At 37.5% G+C, this 17,242-nt stretch overlaps 1 long non-coding RNA gene across 1 annotated transcript in view; it reads left to right on the forward strand.

Annotated features, from left to right (window-relative positions):
- Window positions 1–3,244: 3,244 nt before the first annotated feature.
- LOC146007914 (uncharacterized) overlaps window positions 3,245–17,242 on the forward strand; it is a 53,264-nt gene continuing 39,266 nt past the window's right edge. The window contains exons 1-2 of the long non-coding RNA XR_014444417.1: window positions 3,245–3,793; window positions 4,505–4,548. This is a non-coding gene — a long non-coding RNA (uncharacterized LOC146007914). The remainder of the gene's footprint in view (window positions 3,794–4,504; window positions 4,549–17,242) is intronic.

Genomic DNA, 17,242 nt, shown 5'->3' on the forward strand with positions numbered 1-17,242 from the left:
TTTCCTTGTCACAATCTGCCTCCCCCTCCCTCTCCCTGTCACCCTCTGCCTCTCTCTGTCTCTTTACTGCTCCAGGGACACAGCACAACGGGAAGCCACGGAGACTGGCAGCACTCATCGAACCACCGAACCACAGATCCTCGGGAGGTGAGTGTGATTTTTTAAAAATAAAATTTACACTGTGATCAGCTTGTGTGTCCATCGGACACACACAACTACTGTAATCACACTGTCCAGGTCCCTTTACAGCTTTCTCTGCCTAGGGGCAAAAAAAACCTGTGTAAAAGCCCCAACTTTTATCTGAGCCTTGTTATTTTATACTAGCTGGAGCTGGTGTTCTTATCACAGGGCTCAATGCGATTGTTTTTCCACATTTTATTTTTATTAGTATATTCGGCTAGATCGCACTTCCCATTATAAGTGTGGAAAATGCAATCGGCTTACTAAAAAAATGCGAATTAAAGTTTTGAAGCAGTTTTTCATCAAAAAACCTACATACATTCAGGTGAAACTAAACTAATGGGAAAAGGTGTGAAAACATCTTTTCACATTACTTTACTAAAAATAATGTCAATAAATGGGCCTCTCAGTCTCCGGAAACTCTATCCCTTTACATTGTACTCAGCCAGCATGATGAAAGGCTAGGATAACCTGGGGATAATGCATAATGGATGTGATATCACATGTACAGTATCAATTTACATTATACACCAAATTCACTAATCATTATTAAAGTATGCTAATTTATGTAGTGCCACAATACTGTATAGCTGTTTAAAGAGAATGTTTATTAATTAGCATCAGTGCGCAATGGAGCTTACAGTTTGTGATTGGATTGTGGGAGGGAATTGGAGCATGCCCACATAACCACAAGGCAAACAGGGCCCTAGTCAGAATAGAGCTGATAGCCCCAGTTTGATGTCACAGCAATATCAACCACTGTGACACTGTACCATCACCACTCTTAGTAGCTGCCCATGTTTGTAAATGCATGCATGTTTCTGGTGCGGCTGCCAGTTGTACGTGTGCTGGCTAAATTTGGTTGAGGTCAGCTACCAATGTTTAGCAATGAGAACAATGGTGGGCTCCATCAACATGGCAGGAACAAACCTTACTAGATTTTCAAAGAATCAATTACCAAAGTTTGGTATGCGTTGTTAGAGCCAGAGTGTCTAGGTTGACACATGAAAAAGGTTGACATGCATTATGTCGACATGGTCAAAAAGGTAGACAAGCAAATGGTAGACACAAAAACGGTTGATATGACTTTTAAAAAAAAAAGGGACTTGTTTATACTTTACCATCCCAGTGGGCGTGGGGTAGGAATATAATATTGGTCTGCGCTCAAACGCAGCTTGCAATGTGAGAGGACGCAGTACACTAATATGGTGTCCATGTCAACCTACGTCGACATTGACCTTTTTTCATGTTGACCTTTTGCATGTCGACCTTTTGCTTGTCTCAACATTTTGGACACATTGACTTTATGCTTGTCAACTTTTTTCATATGAGGACCTACTTCCTGTCGACCGATAGTGGTCAACCTAATGACTGTCGACCCAAAACTTGTCGACCAACCAAACCCCCAAAGCTTCTCCTCTTTTCAGGGCTTTTTATATATTTGGGAGAATTGTGGTTGAACAATTCCCAGCACACTGTATTAGCTTTTTCTATAGACACAGAAGTGAGACTCTGGCATTATCTGATTGTAGGCAGCAGCTGCTGTACACTCTCCTACTGAATTATTGAGAGGGGTACCTTTGGGCCAAAGTGTTAGACTGGGATGTCTCAATGTATTTTTTTTTTAAGTATATATTAAATATTTTGTTTGATATGGATTGCTTAATGCCCCTTTCACACGCTCCAGCTCCTGCCTACTGGCGAAACCCCGCACGGGCAAGAAGCCATGCCGCACTGAGAAGTTTACAATGATGGGGATGGCCACATCCTGGCAGCCGTCCTTTGCAGTGGTGGGATCCGGCTGCAACCGGGCGGTCGGGCCGTGGCTGTCCCGTGTGAATGGACACAATCGTGTCCATTATTAACTACTGTGTGCGGCACGGCTTTTGGCCGTGCGGGGTTTTCGCCGCCCGGGATGAGCTGAAGAGCGTGAAAGGGGCCTTAGGGGCCTTTCTGTGGTTAGTATAACAAATCATGAAAAAATATGTACATAACACTCACATATATTCCTATTATACACATACAGTATCAATAAGGCAATCCAGTGCTTATTATTTTGGGTCTATTATAGATCTTTATAGGGTATAGCTAAATTTTCACATATTTTGATACAGAACAATGTAGCCCTTGCGAGGATATATGCTACTTTATAGTAAGAATTATACGTTTAATGTATAATGTGCAGTATTAATGTATTGTAATAATGTGAACAAACAGATATCATATATGTATTTTCCTTATTGCAAAACTGCATTAAAGTGTTAAGTCTAAGTGACTGTTCTAATGACTAGCATTAATAATGTATACAATTATTGGTATTGCTGTTGATGTAAGCTAAATACACATTTACAGTAGTAACAGTAAATAAAAAATTTGCATAATTACATTTAAAATAAACAAATGTTTATCCATTCATATTCCTTTATCCCTTTCTTCCATCCTCAGTACAGGAACCAGGAACAGTTTGCAAATCACCAGAAAATTCACCAGCAATTTTGCACTGTGTTCACTATATATATATATATATATATATATATATATATATATATATATATATATATATATATATATATATACATACATATATATATATATATATACATATATATATACATATATATATATATATATATATATATATATATATATATATATATATATATATATATATATATATATATATATATATATATACATACATATGTAAACTTCATCCTCCCATTTTTGGGTGATAACTGAGTAAAATTGTGCAATATTTGCTGCATTGTTTAGGTACAATGTGGGGAAAAAACACAACTGTGGCTGTAATGCTTGGAAGTTAAACAGGACTTATTTGCATTACTAATAAAGGTGGTTAACTTTATAAGGCATCTACAATAGATTTTAATAGACAGATAAAACAAATGGTTTAGGAGAACAGTGTAAAAAGACTAAAACAGAGTCATATCTGTAAGGCTCCCCCCTCCTTTAAAAATACATCTCTACTATCCCCTCGATGTAAACGCCATGTTGCTATGGTAGCACAGATGGTACTTAACTCTAGGCTCCAGCAGAAGGTGAATAATAGACATGCATTCTTTGTTGAATAAGCAAGCAGCTGGTTTTCGACACAGCCCATTCAACAAAGTACAGATGGGTTGATTATTCGAAGCTTTTCAGTGGTCCCCCTTTATTCACGTAGACACTAATTACTTTGGATTGTCATGCAATGACCTGCATTCACGCCGAGGAAAAACAGCCCACTGTATTCGACACACGCCGCAGAAGAACTGCTTCTAGCTGCTTGGGCAAAACAGGCAAGCTAAGTACAAACGATTTTATAGATCGGGCCCTGGCGAAGGTGACTTGGATATATTTTGGAATTAAAATTTAATAGTATCTGCAGCAGATTTCTTTCCCCCCACCCTTCCTCCGCTTTCTCTATGGGCTGTGCTTATAAGGAGATCCGTTTACTGAAAAGGGGGAGGAGATTGACAGACAAAATCTCCCCTGTATTTCCTTTCCTTAAGAGCTAAGCTTCAGCACAAAGGAGAGCTCCGTGTATTCCCGCAGACATCGCACGCTTGGCTGCCGCTGTACAACCTGTCAGTATGGGGAGATCTGCCAAGATCAGGTACACACCGCAGAATCTCTCTCTCTCTCTCCCTCTCTACCTCTGTAATTCACTGTAACTGATGGAAATCATTGCAGACTGGCATTAGATGTTATCACATTTATTTCTCATACATTTGTGGGAGAATCTGCAGGTTTTATCTTTAGTGGTTTGGTGTTATTTCATGGTTACAGAATCAATTGTTATTACTTCTCTTTACATATAAGCTGCTAAGAAATGCATTTTGTGTATGTTTTAAATATATTACACTGGGTTCAGTCACCCTGCATTACAAAATCATTAGTTCACAATAGGGAACAGGAATATGTTTGCAAGTACTGTAGGTATCTCCGCAGTGTTCGATGAAGGACTACATAAAAACAAATAGAGCTTAAAATGGCCATATAATTATTATTTTTAATGACTGTCAGCAACTTATCTTAGCTAGACATTTGTGCATAGCTATTTATAATATACTTACATTCATATTCATACATTTTTGGTATTTTATTGGAGTTATACAGTATGCTCTGTTTTTTTTTTTTTTTGCTTTAACTTTTGATTTCAGATTAAATAGTATATTTACTATATATACATCCTTAAAAGGCATGCCCTGTATATGGTGACATAAACATTGATGCTAAATACATATATACATGTTTTGTTGTATCTTGTGCTTTTACTAGCATCTTTCAATAGTAAAACATTTTCTTTTTTTATTTTCCATTTCAGAAACTCCACTGTACTCACTAAATGAAGATTCTGTTGATGGCCAGGTAAATATCTAATAACTTAAGCAGAGTAATAGATGAGACATTAAAGTTATTTCAGCCCAATTGTCTCCAAGTAGCTTTGTGTAAAGGTATACCACCATTTTCTCTTACAATTGGGGAGAAAGCAATTGCTAAGGGCAGTGCAGTGAGTAGCATACGAAATCTACACAGATCAGATTGCATTGCATAGAATGATCTAGAACCAAGTCACATATTTGTTTTATATATATGTATGTGTGTGTCTGTGTCTGTGTGTGTGTCTGTTTGTTTGAATTAGCAGACAAAGAGAAATGTAAAAAGATATTCACATATCTGTCTATTTTTAGCATAGAAGTCATTTATGACAAAAGTATTGGTATAATACTTAATACATTTGTAGCATGTTTCTGCATATGAGTAATGTTTATATTAATATATAAGTAATGTGCTATAATGTATATTTTATTAATAGATTGATGTATATTAATACGGTAGAGCTTTACAATAAGAATGTAGCTAGTATCAGATCAATAGACACAAACACACATATATATATACATACACTTACTGTATATACGCCAAGAAATCTATATGTAAATTAACACATCTGATAATAATAACACAATTATTTCTCAGAGCCAAACTAATTACAATGTGCAGGCTACGGTTGGCTGTTCTTATATTTCTTGCCATTTTATGGTTGTTTATAATGACCATTATACCAGTGATGTCCTCTTAATGCAGCCACATCTGTGCAATTAGCACCGTCTCTGAGAGGGGATTTTAAAATGAAAGGTTTTTTTTTCTGCCATTTATCCTTCTAGCTTGGAGGCGTTTCTGACTATACATTTGTCCAATTCTGCAGAAGGATATTGGGGGTTGGTAACTACCTATAATTAAATGTTACTCAACATAAACAGCCCTTTGGTATTGAAAGACATGCAAAAATAAGCCTTTTTGATAGTTTAATATGAGATGGTGACAATGGAAATACAATTTGTAAACCCTTTCATTAAGTCCTCCATTGGAGGCTACTGTGTTTGTTACTGACTTTCGAGGTAGTTTAATGGTTAATGAGTTCTCAGTCCATCAAGGAAAGGTTTAATTTTTATGTGTGCAAATAATTAGGTTTGTATTTTGCACTTCTCATATTTTATTACATTTCCTGCTTTAGCTTATTCATCTGTCCCCATTTTGATTTGGCAGAAATGTGAATTTAATTGTCCCACAATCTCTTGGGAGTACAAGATTTGCAGAGCTATCTGCTCTGGATATTCGACAGCTGCTGTATGGAGCCAGTGCTATACAGCATTTTATTTCTCTGTTTGAACAGATTGTAATAGCCACACAAAGCAATTACACGGTACTCCATAAAACTAGAGATGTTGCGTCAACATAGGTTCAAATGCTTTAATGTTGACTAAAAAAGGCAATATATAGTTTTATAAGCAAATTATATTATGATTTATCACCAAGATAAAGATTGGTGTTCAAAACAGACTGACCGTAGAACAAATTAAAAAAGTGTTTGCTAAATTGAAAATTTATCATTGACAGATATCTCCAGCCATTACAATTAACTTGACAAATATTTGTGTTTTATTTTTTGAGTCATTATGTAAAAAAACCACTATCATGTCGATGAAAAAATTATAATTGTCTATATTTACTACCAGATGTTGGGTGTGGTAAAATAGCTATTTGATGAAATTTGTGATATACTAGCAATAGTCTATAAACACATTCAAACAACATATAATAATGTATGCGAATGTTAAAACTATGCTCTAGCACTGCATGTATTCTAAACTATTATATTAAATATAAGAACCACAATATTATATGTTATTTAAAAAGTATATAGCATATTGTGTAAAAAAAATGTTGCTAGAGTATTGGGTAATTTTTGCAAGCCATAAGTTCTTTTTTTTTCCTTTCATCATACTTCATATAGTATTTTTGAAGGTTCTGTGTTATAGAATTTGCATACATATCAGAAAGATTACAAGTGTAGACACCCTATTAGATTATATTTTACCTTTGTGAGATTTTACAAGTGTTTTTCAAAGCTCTGATCTGGTGATATTTCAATGAAATATAATTTATCCATTTACTGATGTATAGCTATTGCATCCAACACTTGCTCATCTTATTAAATTGCAGAATTCCAGCCAAAGTGCCAATCAAAAATTTTTATTTTCTAGTCTATTGGATAAGTTTGTATTATGATGCAAATCTAGTTGAAAATAACCATTTTCAATTAAAAATACATAAATACTGTAGATCCATAATACTTTTCTAAGAAACTATTAAATAATTGTAATGTTAATAATAAACTTAGCATTTTTGAAAGTGTAAATTTAACGTAATACTGTAATGTTTTTTTTTCATTGCATATTACAAATATAATGAGTTAGTTTCAGTCAAATTAGGTAATAAATATTTTTAAGTAAAGCTAGATATGATTCCTGACACATATGTAATATATACAAGCATTGTGGTCTATGCTTAAAAGTGATTCTTGACTGTTGCCTTGTTTAAATATGAGCACAAATGAATTTTACAGTCTCTACCGTGAAAGAAAAATGATATAAATGTTTACCATGAATGATGGAAGTTCTAAGACTCTTGACATGAGGTCGTATGAATGAATCTGGCTGGTCATAAATTTGTTGTTATTATTATATCTTATTTATAAAACACTGGAAGGGTTCTGTAGTACCAAACAATATAATAAAATTGGCAAAAGGAAAAGTAGAGACTATATACGGTATATAAATACAATTTCACACATAATTAAAGTGTGAAGTTTCAGGAATACGTAGAGAAGATTAAGAGAGAACCCCTGTTCATAGGAGTTTACAGCCTATAGGGGATATAGTTATACACTGTGGAAAGAAGACTTCAATAAAGAGGAAGGTTGGTAACTTAAAATGAATAAATTCATTTTAAAGTCATGTTTGAAGGCTGTGAGGCATCAGTCGAGAATGAAGAGGCGTTTTAGTTAGAGATTGCCCAAGAGAAATCCAGAATATGATGATGATGAAGCAGGTGAGGAATCAGTCATTAGCAAAGCAAAGAGGGCAGGAGGCAGTATGTGAGAAAATAAGGCTAGATATGTAGGGAGGATCATTGAGGTTCAGAGCTTTGTAGGGGACAACAGAGGATTTTGAAATTAATTTTGAGTGTTATAGGACACCAGGAGTGTGAATGACAGAAAGGACAACAGCATATGAACAATGAGAGAGGAAAATTAAGTAAGCAGCAGAACTAAAGTAGATTGGGGAGGGGTGAAATAGTAGTTGGGAATACCGGAGATGGACAGATGACAGTATTTGTGGTGGGAAAAGATGAGGGCATGAATGAGAATTTTAAGTAGCTTTTTAAGTTGATAAGGGCTTTTGGAGGTGGACATGGCAGGAAAGGGACTGCTCATGGAGGTTGAAAGTAAAGGCAGAGTGATGGATGACACCAAGACATTGAAGATGGAATTATAAGGGAGGAAGTATGATGACACCAGTTTTTAAATATTTAGTTTAATTAATTTTTTAAATGTATCTAACAGATAGAAGCCAGCATGGGAGAGATATAGATATGGGTATTATCAGGATAAGGCGCTAACAAATGGTGCAAAATGTGCAATATAAATGAATAGTCCCCAGATATTTAGGCACGGATATAGAAAAATAATCTTTGCCAGAAGGATTGGGCAAAGAAAATATACAGACAGCATGCCTCTTGGCCAGAGGACCAGGTGACAGCCTATCTCCTACTGGGAGCCCCAAAGAGTACATAGACACCTGCATTTGTTCTTAGCCAAAAGGCAGAGAAGTGACCCAACAATTGCCACCATTAGATCAAGATGTATAAGACAATAGAAGTTGCCTTTGGATTCGGTCCCATGGGGGTCATTGAGGAAAACCGTTCCCAAAAATGATTATTATAAATTTGAATACACAAAAATAAGCGTAATAGTTGCATTTTGCAAAACTCTACTCAGCAATCATGTGTAGGGCAATGTGGGTAAAAATTTTTATAATACAAGCATTAAACAGCAATCATGTAGAAATAAGAAAAAAGTGAAACATTATTATTAAATTCAAAACATAAAATAAGAAAATCGGTTTGTACTAAAGAGGTATAAACATGGGCGTTATTTAGACCTGATTGTATAGCTTCTAAATTGCAGAGCACTGTGATCAGGTATGCGCCACCCAGCCAGAATGAAATCTCGCACCGTGCAAGTCTGCAAATTTTCTTAGTACGGCTTGGGAAAATTATCTGGATTGGGGATTAGTGGCAAATCCAAGCCCCTTACCATTGAATGATTTCCAGTGTGTGCAGTCTGTGCGTAGCCCAGGACTTACTCGGTGGCTGTGATAGAAGCAGTCGGATCAGGGCCGGAGCTGACGTCACATACCCTCCCTCCTAATGCCTTGGTACACCCAGAAAATGGCTGGTTACCACTTCCAAACACAGTTTTTCTGTCAATCATCTTGCATACGGCCGAGTCTCAATTTTTCTTTAGCAGCAAGTAGCAACCAGGCTAGGTTTATGTGACTGGAACACATGGAGGTAGATATTAGATAAGAAATAAAAAACATACAGTAGAGAGTATCTGATAAAATTAGTGGGCAATTTAATTGAAAACAAGCCCCAAATGCAAATGAAGAAACCAAAGTATCTACAGTAGTGACTGCGCTGATGCTTCTATATCTCGGGCTTCTAGACATTTTTAGGAGCATCATTTGGTGACACACACTGGATCTATACCCATTGATCAGGTGCCACTTTGAAAACAGGCATTAACTAGGCCAGACTATTATTTAAACTTGTAGTCAAGTAGATATCTTTGATATCTTTGCCCCTATTGATTTTATGGAGGGTTTCAATTTATTCAACTGTTTGTGATTTCTTAATATACAGTATGTCTATGCCTCTTGCATATTGTCTTAACAATATTATGTTTTCTAGTTTTCTGCTTCTTTCAATGGGGGTAATTCAGACCTGATCACACGGCCGCAGATGTGAATGGATGTGTGCGCTTTGTGAACACATTGCAGCTGAGTGAATATGTTCAAAACCCATCGTTTTAGGCTCACCATTGAATGATTTTTCCACTGGGCATCCGTCACCCCAGGCTCAGAGTAGCCAGAGACATACTTGGCGGCTGTGATGAAAACAGGCTTATCCGGCCTGATGCTGACATCACACAGCCTCCCCTTAATCGTGTGGGCACGTCTTCATTTTCCCTGTCACTCCCAGCATTTTTTATGGAATGAAATTAGCATTTTTCTTGTCACTCCCATGAAACTTCCGGTACCACCCACAGGCGCCAACTTCCTGTCAATCTCCTTGTGAATGGCTTACAAATAGAAAAAGTAGCAGGGTTTCATTGCTGGAAGTCATTGCGCACATACATTGCAGCCCATATGTATGTATGCGCAGTCTAACGATAATCGGCTGGCATGTGAATTTGTGGCCGCCAGAACGCATCGCGCATACACATTGCAGCCCATATGTATGTGCATTCTATCGATAATCGGCATGTGTGTGTATTTGCAGCCATATGATCAAGTATGAATCTGCCCATTGTTATGCATTCATGGTTACTTTGATTTAATTTATTTGGTTATTAGCCTTTTTATTTAATTCCTTGGTATTTTCAGACTTCTGTTACTATACTTTACTGTATATCCTGTATTCTATTTATTATATAGCACCTCTCCCTAGGGTTCTAGTGACTTGTAGTATTGTTTGTGAAACTACACAAGTACCGTATATTGTTACCATGGTGCAGCCTAGGGGTCAGTATAAGCAGCCTTGTGTGTGTGTGTGTGTGTGTGCCTCCCATTCTTCCTCTTTTATACTCAGAAATCCACCCTGAAGGAAGATTTTGTTATATATACGTGCATATGCTGCCATAATCTTTAATCGTTATCTTAATAATACAATTTTCTGTTTCCCCCCCCTACATATGTTTTACTGAGTAGATATTTGCTTTATGCACTGTGGGCACCTGCAAGTTATTATTTTGTGTATATTTTTTATCTACAGTGTCCTAATTAAATGTTGGTGTAGAGGGATAGATTTACATCAAGACTCAACTTTTGGGGCAGCACGGATGGAGTAATGGTTAGCATTACTGCCTCACAGCGCTGAGGTCATGGTTTCGATTCCCAACATGGCCCTAACTGTGCAGAGTTTGTATATTCTCCCCGTGCTTGCGTGGGTTTACTCCGGGTACTCCGGTTTACTCCCACAATCCAAAAATATACAGGCTTCCATCAAAAATTAACCCTAGTAGAATGTCTGTGTGTGCGTGTACATGTGGTAGGGAAAATAGATTGTAAGCTCCACTGATGTGAATGTTCAAATATTCTCTGTAAAGCACTGCGTAATTTGTGTGCGCTATATAAGAAACTGTTAATAAATAAATAGATTTATGAAGTAGTGATAACGGAGGAGAAGTAATAAAGTGCCTGGTACTTTATCACTGGCCAATCAACTCCTGTTAATTTACAGACTGGGTTTAAAAAGGGACAGTTAGGAGCTGATTGCCGGTGATAAAGTACAAGGCATTTTATCACTACTTCTCTTCCATAATCATTGCTTCATACATCTACTCCTGAGTAACACAAAATGGTGTGAGCGTGCCATGTTATGTGAGGTACATTTATGCAATCAGTGCCTACATGCATGGAATATGTAAATCTATGTTTGGAGTCTGGTCTGTACTGTAAGGAGGTGCTGGTGAATATTGCCTGTTGGCATGCTTTAACAATGAATGTCTGCAAATCAAAATGGCTGCTGTCATTTTTGTTTTACACAGTTTTTTTTTTTTTTTTTAAAGACAAGTAATGAGTAATCTGAATGTAAAAGAACATTTGCCAGCATAGGAAAAAAAATTGAGTTGAGTCCTGATGTAAAATTTATTAATACAAACGGTTAATATTTGCATATATGAATGATTTCACCTCGTTTATTAACGAGAGCCATGAGCAAGAAGAATGGGTGGCATACAGCTGAGGGCAGGCATTGATGATACCATCCACAGGCTCCCCTGTCTAGTTCAGCCACAATTTCTGCACACCTCTCCTTACAGTGCTGAGTGTGAGTATGTGTGCAAGACCCATGATTAGTGCAAGAGACCCATCAGTAACACATAGCCCTGTAACAGGGCACCACTGCACCTGACTCCTAAGTCCAGCATACGAGAAGGGCATGGGCCACAGTGGAGGCTAAGTATGGCTCGTACCACCCCAAGCACAGTGGCATCACAACAGGGTGAGGGCCACACATGGGTGTCAACCAAAGGGCGATACTAAAGTGACAGCTCCTGCTCAGTGGCTAAGTGCCCCCTCTGTGAAACAATGCCATTCCTGCAACACCACACCCTAATTTCAATTCTGTGGCTCTCTGAGTGCCTTACCAGGTGTCATAGGGTTAAGTGAAGACCCTGCCCCAGGGCATCCCACCCTGTGAGATGACATTCACACATTCGTAATACTCTCATGATGACACTATCAAAGTAAGGGTGGTTCTGTGCAGTTGTGTTGCCACTGTTCAGTGCACACCACAAAACACAGTACTGTGTTTTGGAGAAAGAGAGATCCCGCCCAGTTGTAACCAATTGTGCACACGTTGTAACCAACTCATTGTTTGCACCCATCAAGAGAAATTAGTGTGATTCAGAGTGTGCAAGTACAAATTGGGCTTATTTGTGGGAGCCAGAAGATGAAGTGATCAAAGGTATATTCATCACATTAAACTCATACTACTTTAAATTTAAACTACGGTAACTTCATTAAATAAGATGAGCAATGAACACTACCAGATAAGAGATGAAACAGCTGAGCTTAGCAACATACAGTATCTGTTACTTTCACATATAAGGCAATAATTAGCTTACAAAATGGTAATCCTATTAAATTCATCCATAATAAATTTTCAAAGTTAATGATTAGTCACATTACCTGGTTCAGATATTAATGGTAATGGGCAATATCATTAGCATGACAAGTTTAGGACAGAAAGAGGAATTGTTTGGCTATTTCCCAACCACATAAAATGCATCTTAATATATGGCTTTACTATATGAGATATAGACAAACAGAATATACTGTAAAATAGAGTTTTATAATGTTGTAGTCAGGGCATAAAGTGAGGAGAGGTGGTGAAACTCACCCCCTTCCTCCATTAGGTGGAGCCATGGACAGGGCTAGGGTTTATGGCACCCTCCTACAAACTATACATTTGTGCCCTACTTTCCAACACTGGTCTCAGAAGTAAAGGGTGCGGTTGCATAATAGTAACCCAAATTCAAATGACACCACACAGAAACACAATCTTATTCAACACAATCTTATTCACTTTACACTGTATGTAATGCCCCTGTTTCAGATTACACCACATAGTAGTGCCCCTTATTCACATTATGACACACACACACAGTATTGTCCCTTATTCATGTTATTCCCCTTATTCATCACTCAGTAGTACACCTTATTCATGTTATGTCACTTAGCAGTGCCCTTTATTCACTTTTGCTTCACACTAGTTCCGCTTATACCTGTTATAACACAATAAAGTGTCCCTTAGTAGTAGTACTCCATATGTATAATGGCCACAGTACTAATTTTGCTTAAACACATAATGCCTAAAGCAATAGTACATCTTACATAAAATTCCCACAATAATAGTGCCCCTTATACAAATAATGTCCACAGTAGTAGTGCCCCATATACACATAATGCCGACAGTAGTCTCGCTTATACACATCCTTGTATTTTTCACTTCAGCAGATCGCCACCTGTGTTCCTTAGCGTCTCTTTTCCATTTTATCAATGGTGATGGCACTATATCACATACACCGTGCCAAAAGGGAAGCCACTGGTTCAGAGTTTCCTGTTGATATTACTTATATGAAACCATTTTTAAAACACAATACACGCACAAACCCTGACACGTATCACTGTCTTTGCTTCAACAAGTACAGTAGATGTAAGTCATTTTATGATGCATCTCTCTGATGTAGCTTTTCTAGGTGTCGCCTTTACAGAGTCCCTGAAATGTTTTTTCAAAATTAGGCAAGTATGGCATAGGTACATGGGAGCAACTGACACAGTGCAAAGTTTAAAACTGAAATGCCAAATTTTATGTTAATTGTATTTCACAAATTAAAGGTGGCTATGCAAAGTGCCCATTTTATACAATAGTTTACATAGACTTTCAAACACTTAAATGGACTGGATTTTGTTCTAGGCCCTATTAAATGTTGATATTGAAATGTTAGTATTGCATACCTAGGTGCATACATTATACCTTTATCGCAAACTTAGACCTAATAAATGTAGCATAACAATGATAGAGAAATGGATACACTGACACAGACAATATAAATATTTTTTTTCAATGTGCTTTAACCCCATTACAAATAAGCACAATTATAATAAAGGCCAGATGTAAATTAATACAAATAATTACAGTATCATGTGTGTGTGTGTGTGGGGGGGGGGCATTTTTTTGTTTTTAGTATGAGCGGGCTTACTAGTCTCATATATATGTCTAGTGTCCATTTTTGTTTATCCGCAACACTGTCATCTGTTGGTGAGAGAAATTACATATCTTTTTCTCTCACACATGCCCAAACACAGAGGCAATCACAAGGTAGCAGACTAGCTTTCAAAGCATTTGCTTCGAGTGGGCTTACTAGTTTATTATATTTGAATACATTGTGGTAACTTCAATTTCATATTAATGTGTCTACAAATGAGGCTTCTTTAGTGCTGCGTTTAGACTGAGGGCTCCATTCTAAGTATTTCAGACATGCAATTAGAACAATTTGTCTTTCATTAGTAGATGTTCAGTCACAAACAATATAACGTTACATTGTTCATAGCCACTTTATTGATAACTTACTTAAAATGGAAATCATGTCAGACCTGAAGCCTTCCTACATGTATTTTGCTTTTAAACAGTAAAAAAGTCCAAGAGATACCTAAAATTTAAGCCGTGTACACACAGGGCGATTCATCGAAACGGTTTTGACTACATCATCAAAATGTCTTAGAATGTGTCCCTGAATTTCCATGTGTGTACACAGCGGGTGATAGCGATGCACGGCGGCACCGCAGCATCCCTTTCGCCAAGCCGAATAGACACCGCAGGCAAGAATATTCTTGCTAGACTCTGCAGTGTCTATTCAGCTGTACGCACAGGCTGCTGCTGGGGATGGCCGACGGCAAAATCGCTTTGTCAAAATCTCCCAGCTGCAGCCCGAGTGTGAGATAAAATTGTGAGGGATAAAGTACTAACCAATCAGCTACTGTAATTTTTTAAACTTAGCCTGTAATATGATTGACTGGTGCTTCACCTCTCACAATTTTCTCACTCCAAGCTTTGATAAATACCCCCCTAAAGCATCAACTTCATTGAATAGCTTTGGCTAATGTCCATTTTAAGCCGATGTTGTTTTCACTATGTATAGTAAGTTTGAACAATGTGAATTTGTATGCCAAGTGCTGCTATCATTATACACAAACACGTTTATTTAAGTCTTGTGTGTTACTCTTTGACTATTTCTAATGTGGGAGAGCATACATTTCTGTGTAATAAAAATAAGATAGCCTTTCTTTTTATTCCACCTTGTAGAATGACTATAAAGGCCCCGTTGACCTTTGACAATTGTTCCTCTCTAGTGAAAATGCTGTACTGTAATTCGGAAAGTGTCCTTTCACATTACTGAACTGTCTAACCGTCTTCAGATGATGCGATCGGTGGTTTGGTCTATTAGTGGCAGATTGGAAAGACTTAAAAAGCTGAAATAGAGGCCAGTCAGGAATTTAATGGGTTCAAACACATCAACGGCTTCTCTTTTAAACCGTATCGTTGTATCGACGTGACTTTTCCCAATTTGTATATTCTATCACACTCAACATCCTGCTCCAGAGATTGTAATCTATCACCTTTGTAGTAAAAATACATTGACAGCTATTGAAATATGTCATATAATACAGTAAAGAACCAGCCATTTTTCTACCACAGATATATCGGTGTGGTAATTATAAAAACAGCCCCCCCCCCCCCCCCCTGGTAAAATAAAGCCCACCCTCCCCCAACCCTGCCTTGTCCCGCTGGTGCTGCTTGCCGCCGCCCTTGTAGTCAAGATATAGTAAAGATATTGTTACGCCACTGAAATGTATACAAATTATGGGTTGGTCCTCTAATTGGTGTGAGTTTACTGAGATGGGAGTTCTATTGAATATGAGGTGTTTCCCATAGCAACCTATCAGATTATATCCTTTGAAGGTGCTAAACAAATAATAAGAAGAATCTGATTGGTTGCTATCGGGAATATCCCATCTTCAATAGAACTCCCATTTTAGTTTTAGGATTCCAGATTAAGGTAAATGTCTTATGCAGTAAGGTATTTTAAAGCTTTATCTATAATTTTGTTCCCTATTAATGGTCTGATGAAAGTATTTAGTTTGGTTTTATTTAAGATCCATTTTACTTATGCTCATTTACATATAGCTTCGCATTTATAATCATGCCTATGCCGACCAGAACTATAGTTTCTAACACAAGACCCCAGGAATTGCTATCAGACTGTGAAAGGTAAGCTACTGAGCTTACTGTTACTTTACAGTACCTGTGAATATTCACAAGTCAAAGGTGTTTACAAAATCAATGTTCATTTATAATTAATCATATGTTTTAATAGTATGACTCCTTCTGTAAGAGAAGTATAATTTATCTAGTTACCAGCCTGCCAAAATGACAGAACAAATAACAGTAACGTCAACGCCTTTGAACGGAGCAACACTTGAATTGCCCTGTCAGGAGCCATATAGTTGCCACTGGCAATCAGCACACTTGAACTGCCCCCCCCCCCCCCCCATAGAGGTGAGGAACACCTTTTATTATATAGGATATGACTACCAATTTCATCCTAATTTAAATGTGGAGTTTTTAAAGTTAAAAATAGGGTGAATTTTTAGCTTGTCATGTGTTGTTGACAGTCTATCAACAATTTACAGCAGAGCTGCCATCAGAAATTGTGGGGCCTAGGACTGACAAAATAGGCAGGGCCCCCCTTCTCTTTCTGGAACACCTGGAATGCCTGGTCTGCAACACTGGCCTCACTACTCAACCTCTACATTGCTTCAAGGGAAAGGGGAACTTTGTTTTTGACAAATTATATTTTATAATCTCCAGTCCTGGGCCCAGTAATTGGAGTCCTTGCAGCCCCCCCCCCTGATGGTTGTCATGATTTATAGTACATATACAGGTTGAGTGTCCCTTATCCAAAATGCTCAGGACCACGAGCATTTTGGATAAGGGATTTTTCCAGTTTTTGGAATACATTTTTTAAACATACTTAACTGCCCCCCTGGTGGTGCCCCGATGGTCCCTCGGCATCGGGGGAAGGGGGGAGGGCACAAAAAACTAAAAAAATTTAATTATTCCAATAAACCACGGTCTTTGGAAAAATTTGAAAAATAGATCTCCAGATACGGGATACTCAACATGTAGTCTCAAATATCAATTCAGTGTGATGTTACTGAACATTTTGCCGATATGCATGCATTCATTTTTCTTAGAACTAAAACAAGTCTACAGTCAGAAAATGTTTTACATACTGTAGCTTGAAGCCATAAACAGAGCCGAATTTCCCATTAGGCACGTGAGGCACCGGCCTAGGGGCGGCACATGT

The sequence above is a fragment of the Crinia signifera genome, chromosome 1 (genome assembly GCF_055691185.1).
Source record: "Crinia signifera chromosome 1, ASM5569118v1, whole genome shotgun sequence".
NCBI classification, from domain to species: domain Eukaryota; kingdom Metazoa; phylum Chordata; class Amphibia; order Anura; family Myobatrachidae; genus Crinia; species Crinia signifera.